Source organism: Canis lupus, chromosome 33 (assembly GCF_003254725.2).
Source record: "Canis lupus dingo isolate Sandy chromosome 33, ASM325472v2, whole genome shotgun sequence".
Classification (NCBI taxonomy): Eukaryota; Metazoa; Chordata; class Mammalia; order Carnivora; family Canidae; genus Canis; species Canis lupus.
This window is the reverse complement of record NC_064275.1, coordinates 17690622-17705145: the sequence shown is the minus strand read 5'-3', so window position 1 is coordinate 17705145 and position 14524 is coordinate 17690622. Positions and strand designations below refer to the sequence as shown.

General features: G+C 44.0%; 1 protein-coding gene across 9 annotated transcripts in view; it reads right to left on the bottom strand.

Moving 5' to 3' along the window:
- The window catches only part of BOC (BOC cell adhesion associated, oncogene regulated), a 121493-nt gene extending 120969 nt beyond the window's left edge, over positions 1-524 (bottom strand). For 5 of the 9 annotated variants that reach the window (XM_049105167.1, XM_025477600.3, XM_049105165.1 and 2 more), the window contains exon 1: positions 142-519. The gene's annotated coding sequence lies outside the window, so the exon portion shown is untranslated. Of the gene's footprint in view, positions 1-141 lie in introns of all 9 variants that reach the window. The other 4 variants (XM_049105155.1, XM_049105158.1, XM_049105168.1 and 1 more) reach the window with 3 other exon arrangements.
- Positions 525-14524: the final 14000 nt, after the last annotated feature.

Sequence of the window (14524 nt, the reverse complement as noted above, 5' to 3'; positions counted from 1 at the left end):
AGGGTAAAATGGCTGCGACTTCCTGGTTTGGCGGATTATATCCCTAGTGTGAAGGGTGGACGTTCAGGGCGCATCAGCGTCACCTGTATGTGCACGTGTACGATAAGGCATGGGAATAATTCAGAATCCCACACAACTCACCCCAGTAGGTTTTGCTTGTTGATGACTGTTTCCCATTTTATACTTTAAACAAAACCTCCGTTGTTTTCAAACACATCGACTGCACGATGCCGGTTTTCTTACGTCACCTTCGCTCCCGCACTAGCTCGTGGCAGGTTTCGCCTCTTTGGAGTCCCACGGCTAACACGTCACAGGAAATCGCTGCTGAATTTACCGGGATTCACATGGCCGTCAGTTCCGGGTTAGGTTCGGCTGCACGTAACGCAGACCCGACCTACAGCGGCTCGAGCAAAAATCCGACTCCCGTAATAGAAAGTACAGGGATGGCAGGCCCGGGTCAGCGCAGCGCTCGCGGGGAATCGCCGAGGGTGTAGGCAGCTTCCGCACCTCGTGCACCCGGCCACATGCCTCACGGCGAAAGATGGCGGCCGGAAGTCCGCACTCACCGCCGGAAGGGAAGGAAAGGGCAAAGGGCGAGAGGCCGGAGCCGCGTGATTGCCCCAAGCCCGAGCCAGCAACCTCTGCCTGCATCCCATTGGTCAGAAGGGGATCACGTGGCCTCCCCTAGCTGCAGTGGATTCTGGGAGGCTGAGCGGTTTTAACCGAGAACCCCGCAGCATCCCTTAATAAAACGAAGCTTCTCTTGATAAGGAAGCGAGGGATGATGAGGAGCCGTATTGGTCACAAGCGCGTAAAGGTCAAAAACACATTTCCGGGCAGCCCGGGTGGCTCAGCGGTTTAGCGCCTGCCTTCGGCCCAGGGCGCGATCCTGGAGACCCGGGATGGAGTCCCACGTCGGGCTCCTTGCATGGAGCCTGCTTCTCCCTCTGCCTGTGTCTCTTCCCCTCTGTGTGTGTGTGTCTCTATGAATAAAAAAAAAAAAAAAAAGAAAGAAAGAAAGAAAAAGAAAAAAAAACATTTCCGACTCCGTGTCTCGTTCGCATGTTGCTCCTGCCTGGAGAGTGGCCGTGGTGAGGGTCCATTCTCTTGGAAATCCCAGCTGGTGCCATTTGACCAGACCCCCGGGGCTACGCCTTGCCTCCCTCCTACCGCCCCCCTCTCCCGGGGTGATGTTCTTGGCCTGTTCTAAGACTCTAACTAAAATACCTAATTACCCCCGGGGGCAGTACATTCCCTAGACTCTACAGGCTGCCTTCAGGGCTGGGAAATTTCCCAGGGGCAGGAATGGATGCAAATCCCTTCTCCCGCGTGCTCCGCTGCATCTGTAGCCTCCCCCGGCAATGCCGCAGTCCTCTGCCGCTGGTCTCACGGGATTGTGTCTATCGGTGGATTTCTTACAAACATCTGGCAGCACAGCCTTGCCCTCTCAGGCCACAGGCGTTCTCCTGGAGAGTCAGGTGATCTTTCCCCGGAGTCTAAGGAGGAAATTTGTGCTGGTCTCCTGTCCTTCTCTCCAAGCAGGGGAAGGCTGTTTATTCCACATAATTAATGGACAGAGAAACTGGGCCTAATTTATTTTACTCCTAGGAATGCAAGTCCGTTCTTTCTAGAGAAGAATGTGTGTCTTTGCCTCACCCAAGCCGACTCACAATTTCCCATAAGGAGTAGACATCTAAGCCAAAGGTGAGGGGAAGGAACAGTTCTCGAAACTCTGAAACTAAACACATTTTTAAAAAAGAAATCATGTTTCTGTTTTGGTCATTATCATCTTAAGTATTTTGTGTGATCGTGCAAAATTATTCAAAGGCATTTAATGAGGGCTGTGCATTGCAGACTGGATGTCTGTGGTATTTCATGATTTTCTAGTTCTTCAGGAAGTCAGTGTCTTTTAATTTATCTTGAATCAGGATTATTTCACTTGCACATCCTAAGCTAAATAGAGAAATGGCACATTTCAAATGCCTGCCCGCTGTATACAGAGTGCTAGGGACAGTGATGGATGACAAAGGCTGTGGCTCTGAGACCCTGTCAAACTGCATTTGCAAAATTCTTTGTAGAAGGGTTTTATGAATTCTTTAGAGCAGGTCAGCAGAACCTATCTCCTTCTCATTAATCCCTCACCAGTAATAGTCACGTGTCTATGTAGAGGTAAAAGAGAATGGAATGGGAAAAGCATGGCTTTCAGACTTAGGCATATGTTTGGATTCCAGCTCTGCTGCTCATACTGGAGAAGTGACCCTCAGCAAGTAATATCTGTCCTTGCCTAGTTTCTTCATCTGTAATCCTGCCTTATAAGATTGTTGTTCCCAAATGCAAAGCTCCTGACTCATGATAGATGGTAGTTATAATCAATAGATGAAGACTTTTGCAGTGTTTAACTTCCCTGAAACCTGCTAAATTCAAAACGAGGTGGGCATTGGCCTTAGCACTATCTCCCATGACATGAATACTGTTGTCATTGACTTAGCATGTGCCCTGCGCAACCCACATCCTCCCACCTACTCTTCCTAGAACAATTTCTCCCAGCCAGACATTGTCTCCTCTGGGAAACTTCCCTTGAATGCCAGTATTGGATTAGGTCCCTGACTGCTCCCATAACCCCTTGGGCTCACCTCTAGGGCACTTAACTGACAGTGTTCTAAATGTTTGCCTATTCTGGGAACTATGTTTTGCTTGGTTTTGACAGTGCACAGGTCATGGTAGCCGCTCTTTTTATTTTTTTTTTATTTTTATTTTTTTAATTTTTATTTATTTATGATAGTCAGAGAGAGAGAGAGGCAGAGACATAGGCAGAGGGAGAGGGAGAGGGAGAGGGAGAGGGAGAGGGAGAGGGGGAGGGAGAGGGAGAAGCAGGCTCCATGCACCGGGAGCCCGATGTGGGACTCGATCCCGGGTCTCCAGGATCGCACCCTGGGCCAAAGGCAGGCGCCAAACCGCTGCGCCACCCAGGGATCCCTAGCCGCTCTTTTTAAAACACTTAATTGAGGTATAATTTTAAGACCGTAAAATCTACTCATTATCAGTATACAACTGAATGGGTTTTCATTAATTTTAGAGTTGTGCAATGATCACCACAATCTAGCATTAGAACAATTCTATCACCCCAAAGAGACCCCTTGTGCGCATTTGTAGTCACCCCATCCCCTAACCCCAGGCAACCATGATCTTTCTTTCTTTTTTAACTGGAGTTCAATTTGCCAACATATAGCATGACACCCAGTGCTCATCCTGCCAAGTGCCCCCCTCAGTGCCCATCACCCAGTCACCCAACCCCCCGCCCACCTTTCTTTTTTTTTTTTTTTTAAGATTTTATTTATTTATTTGCAAGAGAGCAAAAACAGGAGCAGCAGAGGGAGAGGGAGAAGCAGACTCCCTGCACTGCAGGGAGGGGGGACGTGGGGCTCGATCCTAGGACCCTGGGATCATGACCTGATCGAAATGCAGCTACTTAACTGACTGAACCACCCAAGTGCACCTGATCTTTCTATCTTAAAAAAAAAGTCTGTCTTTTCTGGGCATTTCATATAAATGGAATCATATTCTATGTGTTCTTTTGCATCTCACTTCTTTTACTTAGCATGAAGCATTTGAGGTTTATACACCCTGCAGTCTATATCAATAATTTGTTCCATTTTCTAAGGTTTGCGTGTCAATGCATAGATACACAGAGACTGCATTCTGTGCACTAGCCACCTATGGCTAGTTCAGTGCTTGCAGATTACCGTAAAAGCTAAGGAAAACTTTGCTGCTTGAATTGAGTTCACAATGGGATAATATTAAAGTTAGTCTGACACTATTAATGCACACAGTAATGAGGGGGATAGACAAGAACACACAGATATCTGTGACATGTTTGGGCAATGTCAAGTCATTATCTGAAGAAATGTCTCAGTGACTTCTTATCTTGTCCCTTCACCGTATATGGATTTTTAAAATTCTGAAGTGAGAAACACCCCTCCCTTCTACATCCAGCTCTTTTGACATTACTTTCATCTCCTCTGTGTCAAAACTGAATGCTCACATTTGTCCCAACACAAGTGATAAACATTAAGTGATGATTTATTCACTTATTCAATAATTATGTATTGAGCACCTACTGTTTGCCGGCATCATTTTAGGAGCTTAGAATACTTGACTGAACAAAACAGACAAATATCTCTGCCTTCCTGAGGATGAATGTATTCGCATTTGGGTATCCACAATATATCAATAGTCTATAGATTTTGGCCCATGAAAGCCTTAATATGTTTTTCAAAACCATTAGACTTGAGGTCAAAGACATAAATAAACTACTCACATTGGAGGAAATACAGAATACTCAAAACATAAACAGACCAGCCTGAATAATAATGAAGGAAATGAAAATACAAACAATTTCATTGAAGTTACTAGAAACATTGTACACTTTTTAAGCCATCAAAAAGAAATAAAAATTAGTACATGTGATATAGATGGGTTAAGGAAAACAGAAATGCTCATCAATTGCTGGTGCCATTATAAATTGATTGGGTCTTTTAGAATCTGATTGCATCACTGATTCAGAAATTCCTTTTTTTTTTTTTTTTAATGAATGTCCAAAGGAAATAATTTAGGGAAAATATATATCAGAGCTATTAATCAAAGGAAAAAGGCTGGACATAGTCCAAATACTCCACTATTTGGGAGTAGACAAGTAGATAAAAAAATCAATTTGGGGGGATCCCTGGGTGGCGCAGCAGTTTAGCGCCGGCCTTTGGCCCAGGGCGCGATCCTGGAGACCCGGGATCGAATCCCACGTCGGGCTCCCAGTGTATGGAGCCTGCTTCTCCCTCTGCCTGTGTCTCTGCCTCTCTCTCTCTCTCTCTCTGTGTGTGTGACTATCATAAATAAATAAAAAATAAAAAAATATTTAAAAAAATAAAATAAATTTGGTATTGAAATGGTGGTTGAAATAAAAGCTCTTACCCACTAAAAAAATTAGAAGACTGCGCTCTGTGATATACAGAATACTTATACAAAACAGTTAAAACAAAGAACAAAAAAATATTATGGATGATCTTATTATAGTTCTATAAAGTATGTACCAGGAAAGAGCATAAAGTGGTACACATATTATTTGACAATTTTTTTATGCCATGTATAATGAATTCTTTAAAATCAGTAGCTACTCCTCCACCCCCCACTCCCACACATTGAAAAGTTTAAAGTCCTTGAAAAATACTATTCCCCACCCCACCCCCCAGCCTCTCCTTTTTCCAGTTCTTCACATCAGTAAATGAAAAGGACATTCTATTCTTAGGTGCTGCACCAGGCCTAGTCCTTCAGCACAGATTCTCCTGAGCTCTAGAGCAGTAGGATTAGAAAGGACCCAGAACTCAACTATCTACCCTTTCACTTTATAGAGGCAAAAACTGATGTTCCTAAAGAAGAAGGGTCTTGCTCAAGGTCCCCCAGATGTTTAGTGTAAGGATGACATAACGCGTGAGTCTCAATCACCTTCACCAACTAACCAGTCCCTGGTACATAGTAGGAATTCAGGAATATTTGTTAAATGAAATAACAGTTTCTCTTATAACAGGAAACTGATAAGCCCACATCCGGGGGTTTTGCCTCTCAGTACCCAGCTGAGAATCAATATCTGAGTATGAAAGATTTGGACTCATAGGGTAGATCCAAAAAATAAAACAAAATGAAAAACAAGAAAAACAAAATGAAAAACCAAACAAAAACCAACAAAGCAAACCTAAAGCAGTGTTCTGCCCTGGTGAAAGGCCACTGCCCAACCAAAAATACTTGGAACAGCCCTAATTTTCATGGGTGTGCCTACTGTTCTGCAGATCTAGGTCCTGGACCAATGAGAAGCTATGGGTTTATTTGGGTTTATTTTAGGCAGCCCGCTGTGGCATCTTCCTGTTGTGGTTGATGGCACTGTGTGGTTGGGCAAATGCTTGGACTCCAATTTGGACTAGAACACAATGCTCATTATTTTATTTCAAGAAGCAGAGCCATAATAGGAAGTTTATAGAGAAATTCTGGAGAAAGGTTACATCTCTCAGTGCAGAACTGGGGCAATATGGGAAAAACGAAGATGGCAAAGGGAATCTGGCTGCTTGAGTTTATTTTGGAGGAAGTCCGGGCAAGGAGGAAATATCTCCTTTCTAATAGATGGAGTGAGCATGGGCAAGCTACTCTGGTCACAGTTTCTCCAAGGCTAAATGACAATTCCGATTAACAGGTTCAGAGGAGGTAACAGATATGAAAGGATTTTGAAATATAAAGTGTAGACAAACAAGCCATTGTGACGATGGTGGTTGAAATAAAACACCCTGAGCAATAATTAAAAACACAAAAGCAATTGGTGTGATATAATTTATGACATGGAGAATGGGAAAAATTGAGTGCCAACTTCCTCTCCTGCTTTCCTGCTACCACTAGCCACAGGGGGGACTTTGGCCACAATGTACCCTCTCTTCAAGCACCCTTTCTCCATCAGCTCACTTCTCATTTGGGACCCTGGCACACCACTGTGACCGAGCAGAAAAGACAAGAGACAGATTCCAGCACTTGAGCATGGACCCACCAGATTCCTCCACACACTAGCTGTGTGGGCCGGAGAAGGCCTCCTTGTGTCTCTCATGCCCATGTTCCTCATTTGTAACAAAGGACAAACACCTGTTTCACCTACTATACAGGGTGTCTCCAAATCAGGTAACTTGTTTATAGAAACTCTGCACCAAACAACAAATGCCTTTTGTTGTCACTCTTTAGCCTCTTTACGCCTCTGTTTCTGCATTTGTGAAATAGTTGACAATGATGTGTGTCTCCACAGGTTCTTGTGGCTCTCTGTGAAGGCCCTCTGCATAAACGTCTTATATTAGAGGCTCACCCCAGATTTATAGGCTCCTATTTCTCTACCACATCCTGAAGTATTTATTCCCAATGTGACACTCTTTCTGTTCTGTTGTTAAGAGCCTGCAGTTGCTTGGTAAGCCAATACCCTCCCATGATTGACCAGACCACTCCTCTCTTTTTACCGAACCTGCTGCGGTGGGAAGCTGGGACCCACAGCTGACACAAGAGGACATTCTGGCCATGCTGATGGGAGAGAGAGAGAGAGACAGAGAGACAGACCCAGGACAAGACAGTCCGAAGAAAGTGTACCACTAAAAGCCCCAAGGACACCATGTGAGAGGAGGGGCTGTGTCCGCCGGGCCACTGTCCCATCTTCCCTCACAGACAGATAGGCCCTTCCATTCACGTCCACATGCATCTGTTTTCTGCCTCTTGAGTGGAACCAAAACTGGAAAACATCTGCACCAGTTTGGTCTGGGTGTGATTTATAAGGACTCCCCACAGTCTTCTCTCTCCCTTCGCCTCCTCTTCACCTCTGGAGCTTAGAGGTTTCATGTTGTGTTGTTTTTCTTTCTTTCTTTCTTTCTTTTTTAAACAGGCTTGTGTTTCTCGAGACTGGGTCACCTTGATTTATTATGCCCTGGACTCATTAACAAAAGACTCTGGGACAGGTCATTTATTTTCTGAGTGGTGATTTCCTGTCCTACTCTAGCCCGGCGCGGCAGGGGCCTAGTGGAGCACAGACTTAGATTAGCTGCAGTGTCGCCTTGGGAGAACAGAATCAAGCAAGAAGGTTCAGAGGGCAGAAAGCGTCTCTTTTCTTAAGAGCTCTCTCCTCACTTTAACAATTTCCTTCAGGGTCCCCTTTGATAGTTCTTTTTCTCCTCCCCCCTGGCAAATAGGACATGTTTACTGAATAAGTTGGGGGGGGGGGGGCTGCCTTCTTCAAGGAACAAACACTGACCTGTTTTCTCTTGACATCGTCTAACATTTATATGCATCGTTATGGACGATATTAGTGGGCACCCAAGCTGAGCATGAAAGACATGAATTCAACTTCATACACGCTGTGGTCAACTAGTTTGTCAGGGTCTTATTAAAATAATACACGCATGTTTGGGCACTAAAACCTGAGATGTTAATAATTTAGGGAGAGATCAAAAATGAAATTATTCAAGATTTTCAGATAGGCTCTTGGGAAGAAGATTAAAGAATTTGGCATTGCTTAGCCTGAAGTTCAAAGTCTGAAGAATGATTTATTAACTGTTTTCAGGTCTCTGGTTATATGTAAGAATGATGGTGACCAGCTGTTTTCTGACTTCATGAAAGACAGAATAAGAGGAAGTGGAATTAAATTAATGAAATATAATTAACCAGATAACAGAGTAACTGGTCACAGAGATGAGTAGTCATGGCTGAAGTCCATTGAGAAAGATGGGCTGTGTCTCTAAAGTTGTAATGCTTTAGCACCATTTTATAGATTAACAAATGGAGGCTCAGAGAGATTAAGCAATCTAGCTGACTCCACAGTGTATGGAGTGTATAAATAGGTCAGAGAAATAGCGCAGCAACAACAACATATTATAAAGTTCCCAATGGTCTAGATTGGTCTATGTTCAGAGACCAGGAGATTCAATTCTGCGGGCCTAAGACCTTGGGATTCTGTGCTATGCTTGGGTCTGAGCTGGGAGGGCAATACTCTTCATTCCCCCTCAGCCCAGGAGACGGAGACAGGCGGAGTAGGCCGACCCAGCACCACCATCCCTCTGAAGCAGTTTGAAGACTTCGGGTGAAGTCTGTGCACCGCTCCGTTTCTGTTAGCTTGCCACGGACTGCACTCCCAGACAAAAGCTTTGGTCTCGGGAAAGCTATGGAGTCGGTGGATGAGGATGCCTGAGGCTCGGGAAGGGCATCCCTACTGGCCACTGTGCATGTCTTCCCAAAGTTCACTCCGCTATGGAAAGGCCAGTTAAGGAGTTTCTAGAGTTTGCTTCACTTGTGAGGACTGGGATTTATCCAGGGCCACCAGAGTGACTGGACTCCTGAGAAATAGGTGGAGGTTGGGGAAGCAAATCCCTGTTGGACTACTGCCCTGCATACGGGTCAGTTTGAGAATGGCCATGACAGAGGAGCAAGACTATGAGAGAGATTTGCTGGATGGGAGGGATGGGTAACGTCTGCTGCACACTTATTCTGCCAGGCACTAGTCGAAGAGCCGTGACCCATGTCAGGTCAGTGTTTGCAGCAATACCGTGAAGTCAGTACTATTATTATCTTCATTTACAGAAGAGGAAACGAAGCACAGAGAAGTCAAAACCTTGCTGATGCTCCATAGCTAGGGAGAGTTGGAACTTGAATCCAGACACAGAGACAGTGTGATCCTGGAGGCTGTGTTCTCAGCTGCCATGGCCTGGGATAAGGTGCTCAGAGGAAACTTTTGCTCTAGGCTCACTTACTCAACAATGACATAGCTTCTTGCTGCCTGGTTTATAAGAAGTACTAACAATTATAAACACTGTTCTAATTTAGGGGTTTTTACATTCATTCTTCCTCCCTTCTTAGTGAACATTCACCAAGAAGCAAACATTCTATACTCCCCCACTAAGACCTTGGGTATTTAAGGGTTAATTCTTCTCTAATTGCTCAGTTAATTTCTTGGAAGGTGTAGGAGGCAGTAGAAAGGAAGGGCAAGTTTTTGTTTTTTGTTTTGTTTTGTTTTGTTTTTTGTTTTGTTTTCCACAGTAAATCCTACTGGAAGGGGCAAGAGGAGAGAACCAGTATCTGCTGAGCACAGACTTGAGCTAAATGTCTTCCCATTAGTTACTTCATTTCATCCCCCCAGCAGTTCTTTGAGGTAGGTGTTATCAGCACCGTTTTACAAATGAGGGAGGTTATGTAACTTGCCTGAAGTCACATAGCCTGTGCACAGAGGCCACAATCTGAGCCCCCAGTGCCACTCTCCAGAGCTGTACACAAGACACCATTTACCATCCAGTGGTAAACACAAGCCAACCTTGACAGAGGGCTCAAGAGGCTCAGCCAGGAGCACAACTAAGAGCCCAAGAGGAGGTGACGCTGGCAGCATTCTCTGAGCTCCTGCGAGGACTTCAAGCTCCAGTGTGTGGAGCAGCAAACTAGACAAACGAGAAGCCAATATTTCTGAGTTCTGCTCTGCCAGAGGCCTGGGGCACGACAAGATGGTTAATGCAAAGCTTGGCATGCCTGCCCTTCTTAATTTAGGTCTCCTCCCAGGAGGGAACCCAGAAGCGGGGAACATGAGAAAGGGATAGGGAAAATTATAAGAGATAAGTGAGAAAAGAGAATATTTATAGGGCTTGGAACATCTAATGGAAACCAGCTTCCTGATTGAGGGTGGGGGTCTCTGGCCTTGCCTGCAAGGGATTATTAAGCTTTTTCTTGTACATACCTGTGTGTGGAGAGGTGTCTAGGCAGAGAGAAAGGGCAGGTGAGTGCGGGAGACTGGGAGCGTGAGCGCCAGCCTGGAGGCTGGGGGAGGGCTGTGAGCTCTATGCATTGGACAGAAGCGAGCTGATATCCTCTCCTGGCCTCACTCCACCCCCACCCCCTGCCTTCATTTTAAACTGGAGCTGATTCAAACCTGCTGCTCTTGGAAAGAGGCCATCAGTACAGGCTCCAACAGAAAGATGATACATCAGGGGATATGAGTGTGAGTGAGTGGGGCAATCAGAAAGAATGAGAAAATGAGACAAGGGAATGGAAAAGGTGAATAAACAGGGGACGATGAAGGAGGGAGAGAGATGGAAAGATTAAAATGCTGGCTCACATGGAGAGCTTGAAGAGAAAGGAGTGATTGAAAGCCCGGAGCTGGAGCAAATTCAGAGCCGATCCTTGAGGGCCCTGTCTGCTCTCCCACAGATCCAGAGGGTTGTAATAAAGATGTGTCTGAAAATTTCCAGGGCTGTCTCCCATAAATCTGTGTTTCTTCTTAATCAAAGTCTTCTGGACCAAAAGTATCATCCAAAAATTATGTAAAGAACACTTAAAGATAAGAGAGTCTATCATCAATGGAAAAAGGGTGATAACCAAGGGCCAGACTCTGGGGACACCCATTTAGAAAGACAGAAGCTAACAAGGCACTTTCCAAATGCCAATTTGTTCTGAAGCTAAAGCCTTAAGCATCAGACCCTACCTTTTATTTCTAGCTCTCACTTAGGTTCTTAGATGACGATATGTCCATAAATCAAACACCAGTGTATTTAGTTGACATGAATTCAATGATATGTGTTAGGAAAAGGGGAAAAGGGAACAAAAGAAAGGCTACAGAGCCATTTAAATAGTGAAGATGATTGACCCATCTTTCAACTCAATGAACAATATTAGATGAGCTGAAATGAGAGATGTGAATCTAATTCTTCCTCTTGGTCCCTTTTGGTCTGGTCTCAGATGTATCTCATAATATGGGCTGATTTGTGTTTAAGGAAATAGGAATTTATCTTATAAGACATGATCCATTAAGTAAAAGTCCACTATGTTACCTTCTACCCAACTGAAGAAAAATACCCAACACACTATGTTGTGTTTGTTGAAAGATGGTATAATGATGGACTTTCTCAAAAGTCATTTTAATTAGACTTTTCTTAAACTTATAGTGCGGCCATTGAACTTCATTGTCCATTATAGTTGGTGAGTGTACGAAAATGTCGAGTATTTGGACTTGTAGTTGGTTAATGGACTGCTTTCTCCCAATTGTGCAGCAAGTATTGAGGTATATAAGATGAGAAAGGCTCATAGGCCCTTAAACTCTGGCAGAGCCACAAGAGGGTGCCAGTATGACCAGTGTGATAGAAAGTACCCCCTTCAGCTGCGTCCCTCCCTCTCATTTTATTCTGCGCACTCACTCCTATCTCTCAGTTTAAAATAAGTGGCTGCCTGGCTATTCTACAGAACTGTCCTATGCATTATAGCGGGTCCTATGCACCATAAGCATCTTACTAACAAAGACAAGCCTCTAATCCCCTAATTATCTCAAGGAGGTTTTCTCTTAAGCTCTTCTATCTCATTCAAATATTGACCTTCTTCATTAACTCAGCAACAAGTCTTCTGTGTCAGAAGGATTAGAGAGAAAGTCAGTTCAAAGATCATGCTAGCCAAAATGTCAACTTTCCTTTAAGAAATAATTATTACTACTGCTTTAAGAACTTCAGGGGGGGAAAAACCCAGACCCCTCCTCCCCTCAAAAAGGGGCAGGGATATTGTCTCCTTTGGGAAGAAACTTCTGACCAAATTATCAGATGGATTCTATCATAGACAGACAATCTCCTCAGACTGGCAGGTTACAGCTCTGTGGCAGCATCATCTTGCCCATGGAGGGATCTCTCTTTTAGAAATGAAGACTTTCCTTGCTCATCAATAGTCCACACACTCTTGTGATTTTTGAAAACTTCTATCCCACTAACTCAACCAGAAATTCCAAGACACTGGGCACAGAAGGGATTTCAAGAGTTTAAATCTCTTGGGGCACTTGGGTGGTCCAATTGGTTGAGTGTCAGCCTTCAGCAGGTCACGGTGCAGGGTCCTGGGATTGAGCCCCATGCTGAGCTGCTCATTGAGCCCAGCATTGGGCTCCTTGCTCCATGGGGAGTCTGCTTCTCCTTCTCCCTCTGCCCCTGCCCCCACTGTGCTCTCTCTATATAAATTTCAAGTGAATGAAAAAAATCTTTTTTAAAAAAAGTACTTATGTCTCCCTACTTTGACTTCTACATCAAACTGCTGCTGAGTCCTTATTCTTCAAGACCCATCAGGAGAGCAATAGTCAACCTTTCAAAGTAATGCTAGAGAAAAGATACTTTGGCACATCACGATTTCATGTCTGCTATTTTGGCACTTTTTAATGATGTTCCACATCTCCAGGCCATTCTTGAGATTATATATTCTTTTTGTTTGTTTTAGATTATACATTCTTTTTAGTTTTTACTTATGTCTCAGTGGATCCACTGCCCTAAAATGAAAACAAAAACAATGAGGGATCCCTGGGTGGCGCAGCGGTTTGGCGCCTGCCTTTGGCCCAGGGTGCGATCCTGGAGACCCAGGATCGAGTCCCACATCGGGCTCCCAGTGCATGGAGCCTGCTTCTCCCTCTGCCTGTGTCTCTGCCTCTCTCTCTCTCTCCCTCTCTCTTTCTCTCTGTGACTATCATAAATAAATAAAAATTAAAAAAAAACAAAAACAATGAGCTATCTCTATTTGTGTTTTTTTCTAATGATGAATTATAAAAGACATTTTCCACTATTCCTTCCATCCTATGACCAGTCCTCTCTTCTCCTTCTACTGTTGTCTTCTCATTTGCATGTGTTTTACACAGAGTGCTAGATATAGGCCAATCATTATGATGGTGTTAGTGCTAGTAGGAAAACATAACATAATTCATATTTTTCAATGGCAAGAACATTATGTGGGGCATTGGCATTTGAACTTCTTATTCTTACCACATGAATTGGTCTAAATGGAAATACTACTCTATTGAAATGGTCTTGCACGCCCAAATGTCAATGTGAATAATAGGTGTCACTACTCAAGAACTAGAAAATATCTTTCCCATGTACTATGTGGCCACAGATTTTCACGGCCTATGTTTAGGTCCTAGAGAAAGTTGATTGCCTTTAAGGCCAGTAAGTACCTCTGACTGTGGCAATTCATACTGTGGGAAACCCCAGCAGTACTCTGATCTTGGTATGCAGTGACTTAAAAAAAAAAAAAAGAATTCACTACCACTTCTACTTGGGTAAGTGACCAGCCATAGAAATGGGGGAAAACATAAGCAGTGGCAGATTTGGGGGTAAGAGATGAATATAGTTTTGGTCCAGTAATAGAACAGCTATAAATTTATTTAACTATATTTTCATCCAGTCAACTTTCCCCCATATGATTTAAAATTTTCATGGAAGCTTTTCCAGATTCTTTGCAGATAAACTTTTTCCAAGCATTCCCTATTCTACCAGCCTCAACCACTGAAGGCTCACTTTTGTCTAGAGACTCCCAAACAATCATGAGTGGAGTTGGAATGCTGCAGGAAAACTGGAGGTTTGTGAGAAGTGTTGCACTGAACATTGAATTTCCTCAAAAGATCCATCCCCAGACTTGTTCACACATTGGCTCTCACATCTGCTTCTCCTGTGTAGTCTCGTTAACTTAAAATTCTCTCACCTTCTCTTTGCATGACTGAGAACTGTTCATTCTTCAGGACTCAAGTTCATTTCATCTTCCTATGTGAAACCTTCCCTGACTGTGAGGTTCATCATAATTTTCCCTCCAATGACATGTACTACCTATCCTGTTCTTCTTAGGTTTCTGTACTATCCAGTACTCTTGTTAAGTTTCTGTACTGTCAGGCAGCCCGGGTGGCTCAGCGGTTTAGCACCACCTTTAGCCCAGGGCGTGATCCTGGAGACCCGGGATCGAGTCCCACATCAGGCTCCCTACATGGAGCCTGCCTCTCCCTCTGCCTCTCTCTTGAATAAATAAATAAAATATTAAAAAAAAGTTTCTGTACTGTCCAATACTTATTACTAGGTTTCTGGGTGTTTGAGAGCCAGTCAGCTAGGATTCCTTGTGGATCGGTTCCAAAACTCCCACATTAGAGAAACTGTGGAGTAATCATATTGGACATGAAGGGGATAGTGTGTGTGTGTGT